Source organism: Dreissena polymorpha, chromosome 4 (genome assembly GCF_020536995.1).
Source record: "Dreissena polymorpha isolate Duluth1 chromosome 4, UMN_Dpol_1.0, whole genome shotgun sequence".
In the NCBI taxonomy this organism is placed as follows: Eukaryota; Metazoa; Mollusca; class Bivalvia; order Myida; family Dreissenidae; genus Dreissena; species Dreissena polymorpha.
In genome coordinates this window covers 138320419-138337028 of record NC_068358.1, presented here as the reverse complement: position 1 = coordinate 138337028, position 16610 = coordinate 138320419, and the positions used below count along the sequence as shown (strand labels likewise).

The 16610-nt window shown below is 34.8% G+C and overlaps 1 protein-coding gene across 2 annotated transcripts in view; it reads left to right on the top strand.

Moving 5' to 3' along the window:
• Window positions 1–16179, top strand: part of LOC127876891 (LON peptidase N-terminal domain and RING finger protein 1-like) — a 153020-nt gene extending 136841 nt beyond the window's left edge. Inside the window, exon 12 of one of the 2 annotated variants that reach the window (XR_008048136.1) lies at window positions 16118–16179. The gene's annotated coding sequence lies outside the window, so the exon portion shown is untranslated. Of the gene's footprint in view, window positions 1–5394; window positions 5457–16117 lie in introns of those variants that run through there. The other variant, XR_008048137.1, reaches the window with a different exon arrangement.
• Window positions 16180–16610: the final 431 nt, after the last annotated feature.

Sequence of the window (16610 nt, the reverse complement as noted above, 5' to 3'; positions counted from 1 at the left end):
TTCACTTTCTGCTGCGTGTGCGTGACGTAGTATTTTCGCTCAGCTCATTCATAACTCTGAGGCTGGCTATAAACAAAGGGGAGTCCGTGTGAGAATAACGCAGTAGTATAAGGTTACGCTTGTTTATATTCACAGGTCTCAATTAATAATACGTTGACCACGAGTTCAACAATTATTACTGGGATACGATAGACAACATACAACAATGTTTCATTATCGCTGAAATTGTTAAAAAACATTTAAATATAACAATAATATTCTCTAAAAAATGTAGTCTTGCTGTTTTGAAATAAGGTTTGGAATAATGTTTTCTAAATAACTTAATTCAAAACAAAAGTTTAATTATAGTGTTTTTTACTTGTTAGTCGCATATTTACCGCATTATAATGTGTGTTATAATAGGCAAACCATACATTAGTAAAATTCATTCTGCCTTCGCACATAGAAGGAATTGGTCAATTAGTTGCTGCGTTTCCTTTGCTTACTTCAGTTAGAGGTCAATTATTTATGTAATAGCAATCACAAGGCTCCGACTTCAAAGGATTTGCGGAGCGTTCTTACATAATAAAAGTCGTAGTCGCATGGTATTTGCGTTTTGCGTCCTATTTGGTCACGTGGTTCTTTTTCCCGGTTGTTTTGGCATTCATGATATTAGGCTATTAATAGATGCGCCTGTCGATAAACAAAGGAAAGTTTACGGGTTATAACAACGCAATAGGTTACGCTCTCGCATACAACTCAATGACGTAGTGCAGGTCGTAAATTGAGAGATTCGGGAAAAAGTTGACGCTTATTTATATTCTCAATTAATAAAACGTTGAACATAAGTTCAACAATAACTTCAGCGATACGATAGACAAAAAAAGTTTCATTATTGCTAAACCCGAATATAACAAACAATTTATAATAATAATACGAATGCAATAGTAGAAGGTTAGTAGAAGGTTAAGCTTGTTTATATTCACAGTTCTCAATACATAGACAGTTGGATATGAGTTCATCAATTACTACAGGCATACTATAGGCAACCTCGAAAATGCTTTTTAATCGCTAAAACCGAAAACAACTTAATATATTATATTAAATATATTTATAACAATAAATGTCTTTTAAAAATGTAGTCGGCGTATACGCTGACTTTGAAATAAAATTAGCAATTTACTTTTCTAAATAATTTAATACAATTAAACAAAAGTTAAACTATTGTGTTGTGTTTTTCACTTGTAAGCTGCATATTCACCGCATGAAATGTGTGTTAGCATTGTCAAACCACACATTAGTGTGAGTAAATAAAATATATACTACGGTAGAGCACTTCATATTTGTCCTCATATGCCTTGTTATGAGTATCTTTCTTCACTATCGAAATATATCGTATGTTTATATTTTATTTAAACGCGGTTTTCTTTCGACACATTTAAATCACACGTCAATAGCGCCGTCATGCGAAAATGGGTCTTATGCGTTTCGGCAAGCGTTTGTTAAACCCAACATGTGCTTTTGCGCAGTCAGGCCATAGGCGATGCTGTTCGCTTTAAAATCACTCAATATGTTATGTTTCTCCTTACCAGAAGGAGAGATAGCTGAGTGGGCTATTTATATGATGGGCGCATATGGAATAAGACCCATTTTCGCATGACGAGGGTCATTACAAATCTCATTGCGAATTGAAAATGCCACATTTAAGAACAATGCTTTTTGATACAAAATTGAATTGAAAATAGCAAACTTGTTTATAATGGCAGCCTATCCACACATTAAGGAATGATTTCCAGACGTGCTGACCAAGTACGGCAAACATTGTGGTATGATAATTAAACGATTTTCTCTTGTCGTGACACTATACTATTTCGCTAATGATTGTTTTCTCATCTTGGAGGCGAAAGTGAAATTCTGCGAGATGGATTGTAACGCGTAATTGTAACAGGGCCACAATTTGTGTCGTTTGAGCATACAGTGTGTAGTCCGGAATTCCTTACACTGAACAGTGCTACATCCTTTGAATTGAGCACATACGCAGTGATGTAGCAAAAATTCAGAGGTTGTATCTCGAATCAGCTTATTAAATATTCGAAAATATTCATGCGTGTCTGTTGGCGTTATGTAAAAGTCACTAAGATGAAAACTGAAACAGCTACGCCTAAAAGCGCATTAGTGCTCTATACCTATGTTTATGTTAGCGTTGTTGACACCGTGTGAACTGCACGGGTAATAAGTAAAGCATAAACAGCAATGTTTATATACTTTTATTCCTCCATATACAAGATACGAAGATTGTTGTATATTTTGAATTTGTATATGGTGTCAAAAATCAAAAGTTTTGTACACAGAACTTTCATTATGAATTTATATTCTTGGTGTGATAGTCATTTGATATTAGAAAAAAATATTCCTTTAATATGATGGTGACTGCAAATTTTCTTTATTTTAAGTTATCATTACCATTTTTATCATACTTTCTATGCTTTCAGAACTTCCAAAAAGCATGTTGTTTTTATTTTGTCTGAGTTATTTCTATGAAATAATAAGGCTGATAAAAAGTGCACACAAAACTCGACCCGTGCGCTATGACACACACTTTATAAAGTTGAATGGCGTGTGTTCATTTCAAACTTGCGATTGATTTTCAAAAATGAATTGCGTGTTAAATTATGCAATAGCGAACATCTTCAGTGCCTTCAGCGCTTTGATTAAAAATGTAACCATGGTTTCTTCTCAATATCTTAGGTTTGGAATGAGACTTACACTGATATTATGTTTGTCAATAGCTTACCTAAAGACTTAGCTTGGTAGTGAATGTGTGGCCAGTATTAGGTAAAGGTCACTGATTATACAAAATAGAAGAACACTTTCTGCTGAATAACTTGAGTTTGGATAGAGGTTTCTCACTGAAATTTATGTGTAGTAAGCTGCCATATAGGCTGAGCTTGGGATTGCATATGGGCCAGGTGGATATATGTCAGTGTCCCAAATGCTGAAAAGAAAAAAGGTCCAGTTCATTTACTTGAGTTTGGCTGGAGGTATTTTTCTGACATACTGCAGACCCTTCTTGAGATTACACATTAGTTTTTGACAATGCTGCTTCAGCGAGGCAGCTCGTCTAAGTTATCATACCATGAAAAAATTCTTCTTAATGACGACCTATGTAAAAGACCGAGCCAGTCCGATTGAGTTAGCTGAATTTTCTCAATCGGCATAACTCACTGATTATCATTGATAAAGGTAAAGGCAGCTTGGTTCCCGTCCTCTTTCAAATTTATCGAGAAGTTTGGGACAGGAACCAGACACTAAACTGCCAGGTGGATCTTCAAACGCTGTAACGCTAGGAAAACTCCAAATGTAGTTATTTTTAGATTTGATCTAGAATGTAACCCGCCTCCCAGTTTCGCTGAATGGGTCAAGTTCCCCACGGGTACTACTTCCACGTACCCCCAAATTTTATTTTGTAATCAAAAATTTTCGTACCCAATTGTTTTTCGTATCCAATTATTTTTTGTACCCATATTTTTTTTGTACCAAAAATTTTTTTACCCCAATTTTTGTTCGTACCCAATTTTTTTTTTTTTCGTACCCATTTTATTTTGGCATCATTTTTTCGTACCCAAATTTTTTTTCGTACCCAAAATTTACGTACCCACATACACAATTGTGGTGATGTAGATAAACTTAAATTGATGCTTTTATATCCATCCTCTTCAAAAGCATCATCACACCTGCAGTACTGTCAGTACTTTGATTTTTAATTAGATGAATAAATCTTAACATGTTGAAGATGGTTTTATCAGATTGCCATTTTTATTTCATTATTTTCTGTGCTATCATTTATGAAAACAGATTAATATATCATTTTCAAATCATTGTTATCAAAATCTTTAACCAGGCATTTTTTGTGACAAAATGGCTCTTTTATTTTCTTTTAACTTGTTTTGATAATTATTCAAAACATTTCAAATAAATCAGTGATAAAAATCATGTCATGTTATTTTTCCAAAAAACAGAAATCTGTAAGCAAGTCCTTTTAACCTCAAACCATAATTGATACCAAAATTGTACAAAAACTACTGATATGGATATGTTTAAACTAGAAAACTAGAAAAGTAATGTTCATGCCATGTCAATTATTTATCCTGCATGAGTTAATTTCAAAATATATTTGCAGATGCCAATTATCTTTATTGCTTCTCTCATACCCTGGTATGTGACTGGCACATCCATGTTAAAATTAACTACTTGTTAATTTTCAGATACCGAAAGGCTAGTGAAGAAGCAGACAAAGTTGCCCATGGCTCTGCGGCAACAACAAAACCGTATGAAAATTTCTAAGCTTAACAGATGATTAAATAGTCCCATCATAGCATATCTAACTTGTCTGCTTGTTTGTGCAAATCATGCCCCTGTATTTAAAAGGGCCTTGCAAAAGGGTTCACAAGATTTATATTGACCTATCTTAAAAAATCTCTGCTGTTAGGGTAACAATTGGCCACGCCCCTTTACACAGGTGAGTGATCAAGGGTCATTTTTGCCGAGCAGTCATTTTATTAGACAGGACTTTAATTGACCATATTGATAAGAAAATTGGAAGAGTTGTATGTCACTGTTTCTTGGGTGTCATTAATGTGGAATTTACTTCAATCAGATTTCAGCCAGATCCGATATATCATGACCTGTCAATAAATTATATTACGCACATCTACTGTAGATTCTGTTTTTCACACACTTAATTTTGCTGTCTAGTTTTGGACCCTCAGCTTATTACCCATCTTAATGAAACTTGTCAGAATGTATGTCTAGAAAAAATCTTGTGAAATTTAATCTGAGTAGAATAAAACAATCAAAGGCACTGGATGCAATCTTAGGAAAACCTTCTTACTATTGTAGAAGCCACATTTATGACTCAATCCTGATGAAACTTGGTCTGCATGGTAATCAGAAATGTACCTACAAAATGTATTTGTGGTATGTTGGATCAATTTCAAAGCAACTATTACTAAAAATATAAACAGTTTCAGCTCAATAACTTGACTTTGGATGCAGGCAAGATACTGTTAATATATGTAGTTAAAAATTGGGAATGGGTTTCTAGTGAATAGTTTTGATGGCGGTTTTGCATTAAAATTGTGTATGTAGGTTGCTTATGTCCATACCTAGCATGGGCTTACTCGGAGCCAGTTAGGTAAAATATTATAATGTTGAAAAATATCTGAAGGAAGGGAGCTTTTTTTTGTTTGTTTTTTTGCTATGGTCTGAAACCTTATGAACAATCTCCGAGCCTCTTTTTAGCTCACCTGTCACGAAGTGACATGGTGAGCTTATGTGACCGTGTGATGTCTGGCGTCCGTTGTGTGTGCGTGTGTGCGTGCGTCCGTCAACAATTTGTTTGTGTAGACAGTAGAGGTCACAGTTTTCATCCAATCTTTATGAAATTTGGTCAGAATGTTTATCTTGATAAAATCTGGGTTGGGATTGCATTTGGGTCATCTGGGGTCAAAAACTAGGTTACTAGGTCAAATAATTGAAAAATTATCAACAATTTGTTTGTGTAGACAGTAGAGGGCACAGTTTTCATCCAATCTTTATGAAATTTAGTCAGAATGTTTGTCTTGATAAAATCTAGGTTGGGATTGTATTTGGGTCATCTGGGGTCAAAAACTAGGTCACTAGGTCAAAAACTAGGTGTCTAGGTGAAATAATAGCAAAACCTTATATAGACAATAGAGTTTTCATCCAATGTTTTAGAAATTTGGTCAGAATGTTTATTTTGATGTAATCTGGGTTGGGATTGTATTTGGGTCATCTTGTGTCAAAAACTAGGTCACTAGGTCAAATAATTGAAAAACCTTGGGTAGACAATAGAGGTCATAGTTTTTATCCAATCTTTATGAAATTAGGTCAGAATGTTTGTCTTGATAAAATCTGGGTTGGGATTGTATTTGGGTCACCTGGGGTTAAAAACAAGGTCAATTGGTCAACTATTAGAAAAACCTTGTGAAGACAATACAGGTCACAGTTTTCATCCAATCTTTATTAAATTTGGTCAGAATGTTTATCTTGTTATAAATATTCATGAAACTTGCTCACAACATTCGTTCTCTTGATTTTTGGCTGAGTTCATGGCCTAAATACATGGCTACCAGAGATGAATGCAAATTTTACTATATAGCAATAGTAAATCATCAATTTTGCCCAGAATTTTATACACAAATACAAGTTATATCATTTGAAATAAACAGCTGTATGGAGGAGGTTGTTGGTCGTAATAACTGTGAAACCTTATAAAATCTCATATCAATTTGCGTTATATGGTAATACATGTAGTTATACCTTTTCTACATGGTAGAAGTCAAACTCATTATGCAACATACTCACAAAATTCAACAATTGCGTTTTAATGATATCTCAGCCGAGTTGAAAAATAATTCGGGATTGTGAAAACATGACCTTGTGGATTCCCTGATAAGAAGTTTTAAGGTCTGTTGACTGCTTGTTAAGATGATGTCCCTGGGGTCACAACTGGTAAATGTTAAAATAAACTTTTTGCACAAAATAAAAAACACTGTTTACAGGTCAGCTAACCTTGGCACTTTTTATGTATATATGTTGTGCATGTCTTTTAATTGCTACTTAAATGGTTAACATAGTGGACAATCTAACTTTCGAACAAAAAGAGCCCTATTTACCAGGGCTGGAACCAATCAGGAGACTGATGCCAGGTATCACATTTCCTATCTCACATATCCTATTTCGCGTCATGTTAAGACGCTATCAAACATTTTGTTGCTTACCTCCACAATATTGCTTACACTTCTGCATCTTTTGTTCATTTTTCTTGTTCTGTTTTGTTTAGTTTTTGAAGGCAAAAGCCATATATGCTGAGCTTTTATAATCAAATATAATTTATTACAAGGGCTCTTTTATGGCGAGTGGTTCGACGCATAATCCCAAGAAACTAGGTTGCTCATGAGAACATAGGTTTTCAAATGAAAACATAGGGTCTCATGAAAACCTAGGTTCTCATTTGAAAACTTGGGTTCTTGAAGCCATGTGCAATCTTCAAGCAAGAACCTAGGTCTCATTCTGAGAACCTAGGTTCTCATGAGAAACCTAGTTTCTTGGGATCATGCGGCGAACCGCAAGAAACTAGGTTTCTCATGAAGACCTAGGTTCTCATTCTGAGAACCTAGATTCTCGTGAGAACCTAGGTTTTCAAATGAGAACCTAGGTTCTCATGAGGACCTAGGTTCTCATGAAAACCTAGGTTCTCATTTGAAAACTTGGATTCTTGAAGCCATGTGCAATCTTCAAGTGAGAACCTAGGTTATCATTCTGAGAACCTAGGTTCTCATGTGAAACCTAGTTTCTTGGGATTATGCGTCGAACCGCAAGAAACTAGGTTTCTCATGAGAACCTAGGTTCCCATTCTGAGAACCTAGGTTCTCATGAGAACCTAGGTATTCATACGAGAACCTAGGTTCTCATAAAAACATAGGTTCTCATTGAAAACTTGGTTTCTTAAAGCCATGTGCAATCTTCAAGCGAGAACCTAGGTTCTCATTCTGAGAACCTAGGTTCTCATGAGAAACCTAGGTTCTTGGGATTATGGTGTCGAACCGCTTGCCATACTCTTTCATTCATTATCAGCATTCATGTATAAAAAATTATATCTGGCAATGCAAATGTAAAACACTTGTGAGTATATCATCGGTTTACAACACAGTAAAATGTTGGATATAACAAACTTGCATGTAGACCTAGCTTAGGAATATTTATGTGCCTAATTAGGTTAAGGTCAATTATATTCAAAATAAAAAAGTACAGTTGTTTCCACTCCATAATAGCTCAAATGCAATGCAAACACATTTTTTTGCCCCAAATATTTACAGTAAATTTGTTTTATTGTAACTAGACTGAGTTTGAAATAAATTATGGTAAGTTGAAAAACATTGTTTTTAATTAAAATGTTGTTCTCTGAAAGGACAAAAGTTAGGGCTTAAGTGTTTTGTTTGTAACTTTGTGTTGTTTTCCTTTACCTAATTTGTTCAAACCATTCTCCCTTTGGTCAAAATAGACCATGCCCCAGGGGTCACATGATTTATCTAGACTTGTATAGTAAAACACTTATAGTAAAAAATGTTCTTCCACTGAATTGCAAGGGCAATGGGTTTGATATTTGGTTTATAACATTAAATGGTGGTATTGGTTTCAAAGGTTGTTAAAAAATAAACATCTGGGTTAAATTTGCCCCATCTTAAGTGTTTCTTGTTTTCCTTATTAGCTCACCTGAGCAGAAGGTGCTCATGGTGAGCTTTTGGGATCGCCTTTTGTCTGTCGTCCGTCGTGCGTCCGTCGTCAACATTGTGCCTTGTGAACACTCTAGAGGCCACATTTCTTGTCCGATCTTCATGAAACTTGGTCAGAACATTTGTCCTAATGATACCTCGACTGAGTTTCAAACTGGGTCATGCTGGGTAAAAAACCTAGGTCACCAGGTCAAACAAAAGAAAAACCTTGTGAACACTGTAGAAGTCACATTTGATGCCCAATATTCATGTAACTTTGTCAAAATGTTTGTCTTAATGATATGTTGGTTGAGTTTAAAAGTTGTTCCGGTTTGTTGAAAAACATGACCGCCAGGGGGCGAGGCAGTATTCCTTAAATGGCTAAAGAGAAACCTTGTGAACGCTCTAGAAGTCACATTTTTTGCCCAATCATCAAGAAACTTGGTCAAAACATTGGTTTCATTGATATCTCATATGAGTTCGAAATTGGTCCAGAGCGGTGAAAAAACATGGCCGCCAGGGGGTGGGGCAGTTTTTTCAATATGTATCTCGGTAAAAAGACATGGCCGCCAGGGGGTCTTTTTCCTTATATTTGTATTTTAAAAAAGCTTGTGACCACTCTAGAAGTCACATGTTTTGTCCAATCATCACGGAACTTGGAAAAAAACATTGGTTTTTATAGATATCTTGTTATGATATTTAGGCCGAGTTCCTTAATGGTTGCGGTCTGTTGAAATACATGGCTTTAAATGGCTTACACACTACTATGAAATTACTAATGTACACGTTGAATGACATTCATGCTTATTATGAGATTCATGATCTCCATGCAGTCCTCTGAGTATTAATTCTACCGATAAGATATACAGTTAAATTTCCAAAAATTATTTATTTATTGTTTGTTCCCTTCTGAAGAGGATTATTATGTTTATGATTGGTTGGGGATGAAGTGCAACAAATATATTTTGAAAACCCTTTATTAAATATTCTCAAAATTTAAAGTAGTAATATTGATTTCACAGAAAATTACTTAGGGGAGAAACAACTGTATATAACTTGAATTATGTTTGACACCATCATCAAATTCACTCATAATTCTCAAATTATCACATTCATCCACCTGCTTTTCAGCAACTAATTAATTTTCTATTGACTGTGCTTGAATTGTTAATGTGATGTAACAGGCTTGCAGCTTAAAAGCCCTTAGTTCCATAAAATAGGCCCCAGCTGTAAACTCACATCAAAGACCTTCAGACTGATAAGAGTGGAACATAAATTGTTATGGCACACAGTTTATGAATGTAAGGTGGGTAGTTTTGGTGTGATTATCAAAGATTTGTGTTTTAAATAGGGTTGATTGTTGTTTTAATTGAAAATATCATTGACAGGTGAGTCTGAAAATAGTTCCAGTTTGTTTAAAAGCAAGACCGTGAGGTGTGTGGCAGATTTTTTTTTATTGCTATATTGAAACATTGTGAACTCTCTATAAGTCACATTTTAGTTCAATTTTAATGAAACATGCTGAGAATATACTTTCCTATAATATCTTGATTTACTTTGAAAATGTCTCCGGTGCTCTGAAGAGCATGCAGGTTTCCAGGGGCGAGCGAATTTCTTCTTGTGAACCTTATGATGATATTTATGTTTCATGAAGTACTTTTAACTCCACCTTTCCAGAATATTTTAGTTCCTTTGGGTCTCAGGTGAACGCCTTAGGGCCCATGGCCCTCTTGTATTTATATAGTATCGGTGAAAAAACATGGCCACCAGTGGACGGGGCATTTTTCTCTATATGTCTATAGTGAAAACATGTGAACACTCTAGAAGTCACATTTTTTTGCCCAATTTTCATGAAATTTGGTCAGAACATTTGTTTCCTTGATACGAGAGTTGAGTTGAAAAATGGTTCCGGTAAGTTGAATAACATGGCTGCCAGGCGGGGGCAGTTTTCTTATATTTATATAGTAAAAAAATGCTTGTGAAAACTCGAGAAGTCACATTTTTTGCCCAATCATCATGAAACTTGGTGAAAAGATTGGTTTTATATATATATCTCAGATGAGTTTGCAAACGGTCCCGATGGGTCAATTAACATGGCTGCCAGGGGGGTGGGGCAGTTTTCCTTATGTGACTATACAGAGAAACCTTGTGATCGAACAATATAGAAGTCACATATTTTGCCATATCATCGTGAAACTTAGTCTATACATTGGAAAATGGCTCAGATCGGTGAAACACACTTTTTAGCTCACCTGATTGCTCAGTTGAGGTTTTAGGATTGGTCTTTGCCCGCTGTCCGTCCGTCCAGATTTGTTTGTAAACACTCTAGCATTCACATTTCTCAAGCATTATTTATCAAAGTTGCTAAAAGATCTCAGTCAGGTTTGATGCTGAGCAAAATCACATAATTAATGCCATAATTATTGCCCTTAGATTGTCCAAATTTTCATTATATTATACAAAATCCTTGTTAGCAAAGTTTGATGTTTGGTAAGGGGGGTCAACTCAAAATATAGGTCACCATTTCAAATCTTACAAAAACAAAAACACTCCCTACGCCAGAGTTTTGGTTCAATAATGATGAAACTTTACCAGGATGTTTGTCTGGTCAATATCTAGGTCAAGTTTGGCATTAGGTAAAGATTGAATGAACCGACTCCTCTCAGGTGAGCGAACTATCTTGGCCCTATTGTTTAGTAACGTGTGAGTATGACTAAGATTTTTTAAAAAATGTCTGTTTTTCCATGGTTTACACATTTGTTTTTAGACATGTACATTTGGATATACAGAATTGTGAAATAAACACCTACTTTGAACAAATGTAAATCATCATAAGACCATTTTGTGCATGTAAAACAAATGTCTCCACTCTTTAAAAGTCAAGGTCATGAAGAGGTCTAAGGTAAAATTTAGAAATAACAAGCTTGAAAGGCATGTCTCAGCCAAAACTTTGCCATATAATGATTGATTTAAAAAAAACTATGCACAAATGTCAAACATCAAAAGACACTGTGTTTCTTGTAACAATATAATATTATATCTTAGCCTAATTCAAATCTTGGTAACGTGGGGTCAAAACATGGTCAAGAAGCATACATGCCCTACATCCTGGATTGTCCGGGATTGTACTGGAAATGAAGAACGTGTCCCGCAGTCCCGGAAATCTGTCAAATGTCCCGGATTTCACAAAATCCATATAAACATGTTATCTTATCTTAGGCTTAACTGCATCTCGAATCTGTGTTCCCACTATTCCGCAGCGTCTCCTAAATCAACACTAGTGCATTTATTAGTCCTCTACCGGTTTGACCGGAGGGGACTTATGGTTTTCACTCTGTGCGTCTGTGAGTCTGTCACACTTTTCTGGATCCTGCAATAACTTTAAATGTTCTTAATATTTTTTTATGAAACTTGGTACATGGATAGATGGCAACATGGATATTATGCACGCCATTTCATTTTGTTCCTACGTCTAAAATGATGGTTGCTATGGCAACAAATAGACTAGAAATACTGCTGAAAATGGTGGTTTTCTGGATCCTGCGATAACTTTAAAAGTTCTTAATATTTTTTCACGAAGCTTGGAACATGGATAGATGGCAATATGGGCATTATGCACGTCATTTTATTTTGTTCCTACGTCAACAATTACGGTTGCTATGGTAACAAATATATATTTTTTAAATCTGAAAATGTTGGAATTTCTGACCATGGTGGAGCCGGTAGGGGACTGATATTGCTTGACAATAGTCTAGTTTAATTTGAACTATACTGGACCACTGACTTTTAAAAGCAAAATCAATCAATTGACAGCGGTCCTGTTATATCGATTGTCTCAAGTTCACGGTCAAACCGAAAAGGCTGCATTGTTTAATATGGTTGTTAATTGGCTTTAATATACTACGTTATAAATTCCCTCTACCTTAGGGCAAAGGAGTTGTTCACACATCTGAAGTCAAACATCGTTGAGTAAAAAAATAAAAGCAGGTTTTGTTCGCAAAACGTCTCATTTGAACAGACCTGCATTAATGTAATCATATTTTTCAACTTCGCTTTTGCTTTATTTTGATAATTAAAGCCAAAGTTTAATGTTAGCAAGTGTTTTATCTGCAATCGTTAAAGCCACATACCTTGAAATTAAATACATGTTAATCAATACATATAGATGCAATTTGAAAGTGTGCAAAATTGTCATTAAATCTATAGCCTAGTTAGCAAGTTATTTATTATTTTATTTTAATTTTAAAACCGAAAGTAGGATTTCTATATGATACGCCCATTTTAACAAACGCGATTATTTTTAAGTTTTAAGCGCAAAAAAGACGGATTTCTAACTTGTAACCACCATATATATTCTAATTGTCATAGATAAAATTAAATATAGCCTAGTTAGCAAGTAATTTATTATTTTTCAAACGGCACCGCTTTAAAAACCGAAAGTAGGATTTCTAGACGTATACGTCCATTTCGACAAACGCGATTATTTTTAAGTTTTAAAGCGTAAAAATGACGGATTTCTACGTTGTAACCACCAGATATATTCTAATTGGCATAGATAAAATATGTTTCTAATTTATACTTAAATTTACAATGCCATGTATTTCATTTCAAGGTGTGTGGCTTTAACAAAAAGTTAGTTAAAGTCTTCCGAAAATTTGCACTTTGTGTGAATTGACAGTTTGACGTCATCAAAGGAAAGCCATTTCCTGCCTGAAGCCATAAAGTGACAAATTTCTCGCCGACAAAATTAGCTTCTTTTGTCGAGCAGTCTAGCAATCAACGTTCCGAACCAATCGTGTGTTTGTTCCTTCAATCTTTTGCAGAGAAAGGAGGTTAATTGAGCAAGTGCTTTACACAAGTTGAGTAATGTTTAATGTGACGTTAATGGATCTAGTGCATTTCCGATAGGCTTTCGAACTTAGCAATTTACGATGTGAAAAAAATGCGTACCAAAAATGCATATATGTCTCTACATATCGCTTAATGTACATGTATACATGTCCCATAAAATCGGCAAATATCCCGGAAAATTGAGTGCAATGTCCCGGAATTTGTCTGAAAATTTATGGCATGTATGAAAGAAGTATCATAGGTGGTAATCTTGTGATAGTCAAGATGACGATGTCCATGCTGAGTATTTTTTTCGCAATTTTATACCCTTTATTAATTTTGTTTAATTTACAAGACACTCACTTACCAGCCATATAAGGTTGGAATAAGTGTTTCCCAAAGATTGGTGACACTGGGCTGACTGTCAGAGTTATTCATTATGAAAATGTTCTTGAGACCCCCATGTTCAAAGATCATTTTAAGATGCATAAGTTTGAGTCCAGAGCCAGCTATAATATTTATATTGTTGCAGCATTGAACACTTTACTGTGAACAAACACTCAGTGAATGCAAGTTCCTACATGTAGCTTGTTTCTGGGTTGGATTTGAGTCCATAATCTGTCTGCATTCATTTTCCTCCTGCACAGGTAATCAGCATATCACTGAAAAGATAACACCATTGTTCCTTTGAAGTTGATATTTGCCTGGTAGTTATATTCAGGCAGGTTCATAAGAACTTCAATAAGTTTCAGTCGAAGAAAATTATGCATAATTGCAAATTGTGCATGAATAATTTAAAACATTTTTATTTATTAAAATAAAACTATTTGGTCTTTTCTTATTTAGGCAGCTTGGTTCCCGTCCTCTTTCAAATTTATCGAGAAGTTTGGGACAGGAACCAGACACTAAACTGCCAGGTGGATCTTCAAACGCTGTAACGCTAGGAAAACTCCAAATGTAGTTATTTTTAGATTTGATCTAGAATGTAACCCGCCTCCCAGTTTCGCTGAATGGGTCAAGTTCCCCACGGGTACTACTTCCACGTACCCCCAAATTTTATTTTGTAATCAAAAATTTTCGTACCCAATTGTTTTTCGTATCCAATTATTTTTTGTACCCATATTTTTTTTGTACCAAAAATTTTTTTACCCCAATTTTTGTTCGTACCCAATTTTTTTTTTTCGTACCCATTTTATTTTGGCATCATTTTTTCGTACCCAAATTTTTTTTCGTACCCAAAATTTACGTACCCACATACACAATTGTGGTGATGTAGATAAACTTAAATTGATGCTTTTATATCCATCCTCTTCAAAAGCATCATCACACCTGCAGTACTGTCAGTACTTTGATTTTTAATTAGATGAATAAATCTTAACATGTTGAAGATGGTTTTATCAGATTGCCATTTTTATTTCATTATTTTCTGTGCTATCATTTATGAAAACAGATTAATATATCATTTTCAAATCATTGTTATCAAAATCTTTAACCAGGCATTTTTTGTGACAAAATGGCTCTTTTATTTTCTTTTAACTTGTTTTGATAATTATTCAAAACATTTCAAATAAATCAGTGATAAAAATCATGTCATGTTATTTTAAAAAAAAAACAGAAATCTGTAAGCAAGTCCTTTTAACCTCAAACCATAATTGATACAAAAATTGTACAAAAACTACTGATATGGATATGTTTAAACTAGAAAACTAGAAAAGTAATGTTCATGCCATGTCAATTATTTATCCTGCATGAGTTAATTTCAAAATATATTTGCAGATGCCAATTATCTTTATTGCTTCTCTCATACCCTGGTATGTGACTGGCACATCCATGTTAAAATTAACTACTTGTTAATTTTCAGATACCGAAAGGCTGGTGAAGAAGCAGACAAAGTTGCCCATGGCTCTGCATCAACAACAAAACCGTATGAAAATTTCTAAGCTTAACAGATGATTAAATAGTCCCATCATAGCATATCTAACTTGTCTGCTTGTTTGTGCAAATCATACCCCTGTATTTAAAAGGGCCTTGCAAAAGGGTTCACAAGATTTATATTGACCTATCTTAAAAAATCTCTGCTGTTAGGGTAACAATTGGCCACGCCCCTTTACACAGGTGAGTGATCAAGGGTCATTTTTGCCGAGCAGTCATTTTATTAGACAGGACTTTAATTGACCATATTGATAAGAAAATTGGAAGAGTTGTATGTCACTGTTTCTTGGGTGTCATTAATGTGGAATTTACTTCAATCAGATTTCAGCCAGATCCGATATATCATGACCTGTCAATAAATTATATTACGCACATCTACTGTAGATTCTGTTTTTCACACACTTAATTTTGCTGTCTAGTTTTGGACCCTCAGCTTGTTACCCATCTTAATGAAACTTGTCAGAATGTATGTCTAGAAAAAATCTTGTGAAATTTAATCTGAGTAGAATAAAACAATCAAAGGCACTGGATGCAATCTTAGGAAAACCTTCTTACTATTGTAGAAGCCACATTTATGACTCAATCCTGATGAAACTTGGTCTGCATGGTAATCAGAAATGTACCTACAAAATGTATTTGTGGTATGTTGGATCAATTTCAAAGCAACTATTACTAAAAATATAAACAGTTTCAGCTCAATAACTTGACTTTGGATGCAGGCAAGATACTGTTAATATATGTAGTTAAAAATTGGGAATGGGTTTCTAGTGAATAGTTTTGATGGCGGTTTTGCATTAAAATTGTGTATGTAGGTTGCTTATGTCCATACCTAGCATGGGCTTACTCGGAGCCAGTTAGGTAAAATATTATAATGTTGAAAAATATCTGAAGGAAGGGAGCTTTTTTTTGTTTGTTTTTTTGCTATGGTCTGAAACCTTATGAACAATCTCCGAGCCTCTTTTTAGCTCACCTGTCACGAAGTGACATGGTGAGCTTATGTGACCGTGTGATGTCTGGCGTCCGTTGTGTGTGCGTGTGTGCGTGCGTCCGTCAACAATTTGTTTGTGTAGACAGTAGAGGTCACAGTTTTCATCCAATCTTTATGAAATTTGGTCAGAATGTTTATCTTGATAAAATCTGGGTTGGGATTGCATTTGGGTCATCTGGGGTCAAAAACTAGGTTACTAGGTCAAATAATTGAAAAATTATCAACAATTTGTTTGTGTAGACAGTAGAGGGCACAGTTTTTATCCAATCTTTATGAAATTTAGTCAGAATGTTTGTCTTGATAAAATTTAGGTTGGGATTGTATTTGGGTCATCTGGGGTCAAAAACTAGGTCACTAGGTCAAAAACTAGGTGTCTAGGTGAAATAATAGCAAAACCTTATATAGACAATAGAGTTTTCATCCAATGTTTTAGAAATTTGGTCAGAATGTTTATTTTGATGTAATCTGGGTTGGGATTTTATTTGGGTCATCTTGTGTCAAAAACTAGGTCACTAGGTCAAATAATTGAAAAACCTTGGGTAGACAATAGAGGTCATAGTTTTAATCCAATCTTTATGAAATTA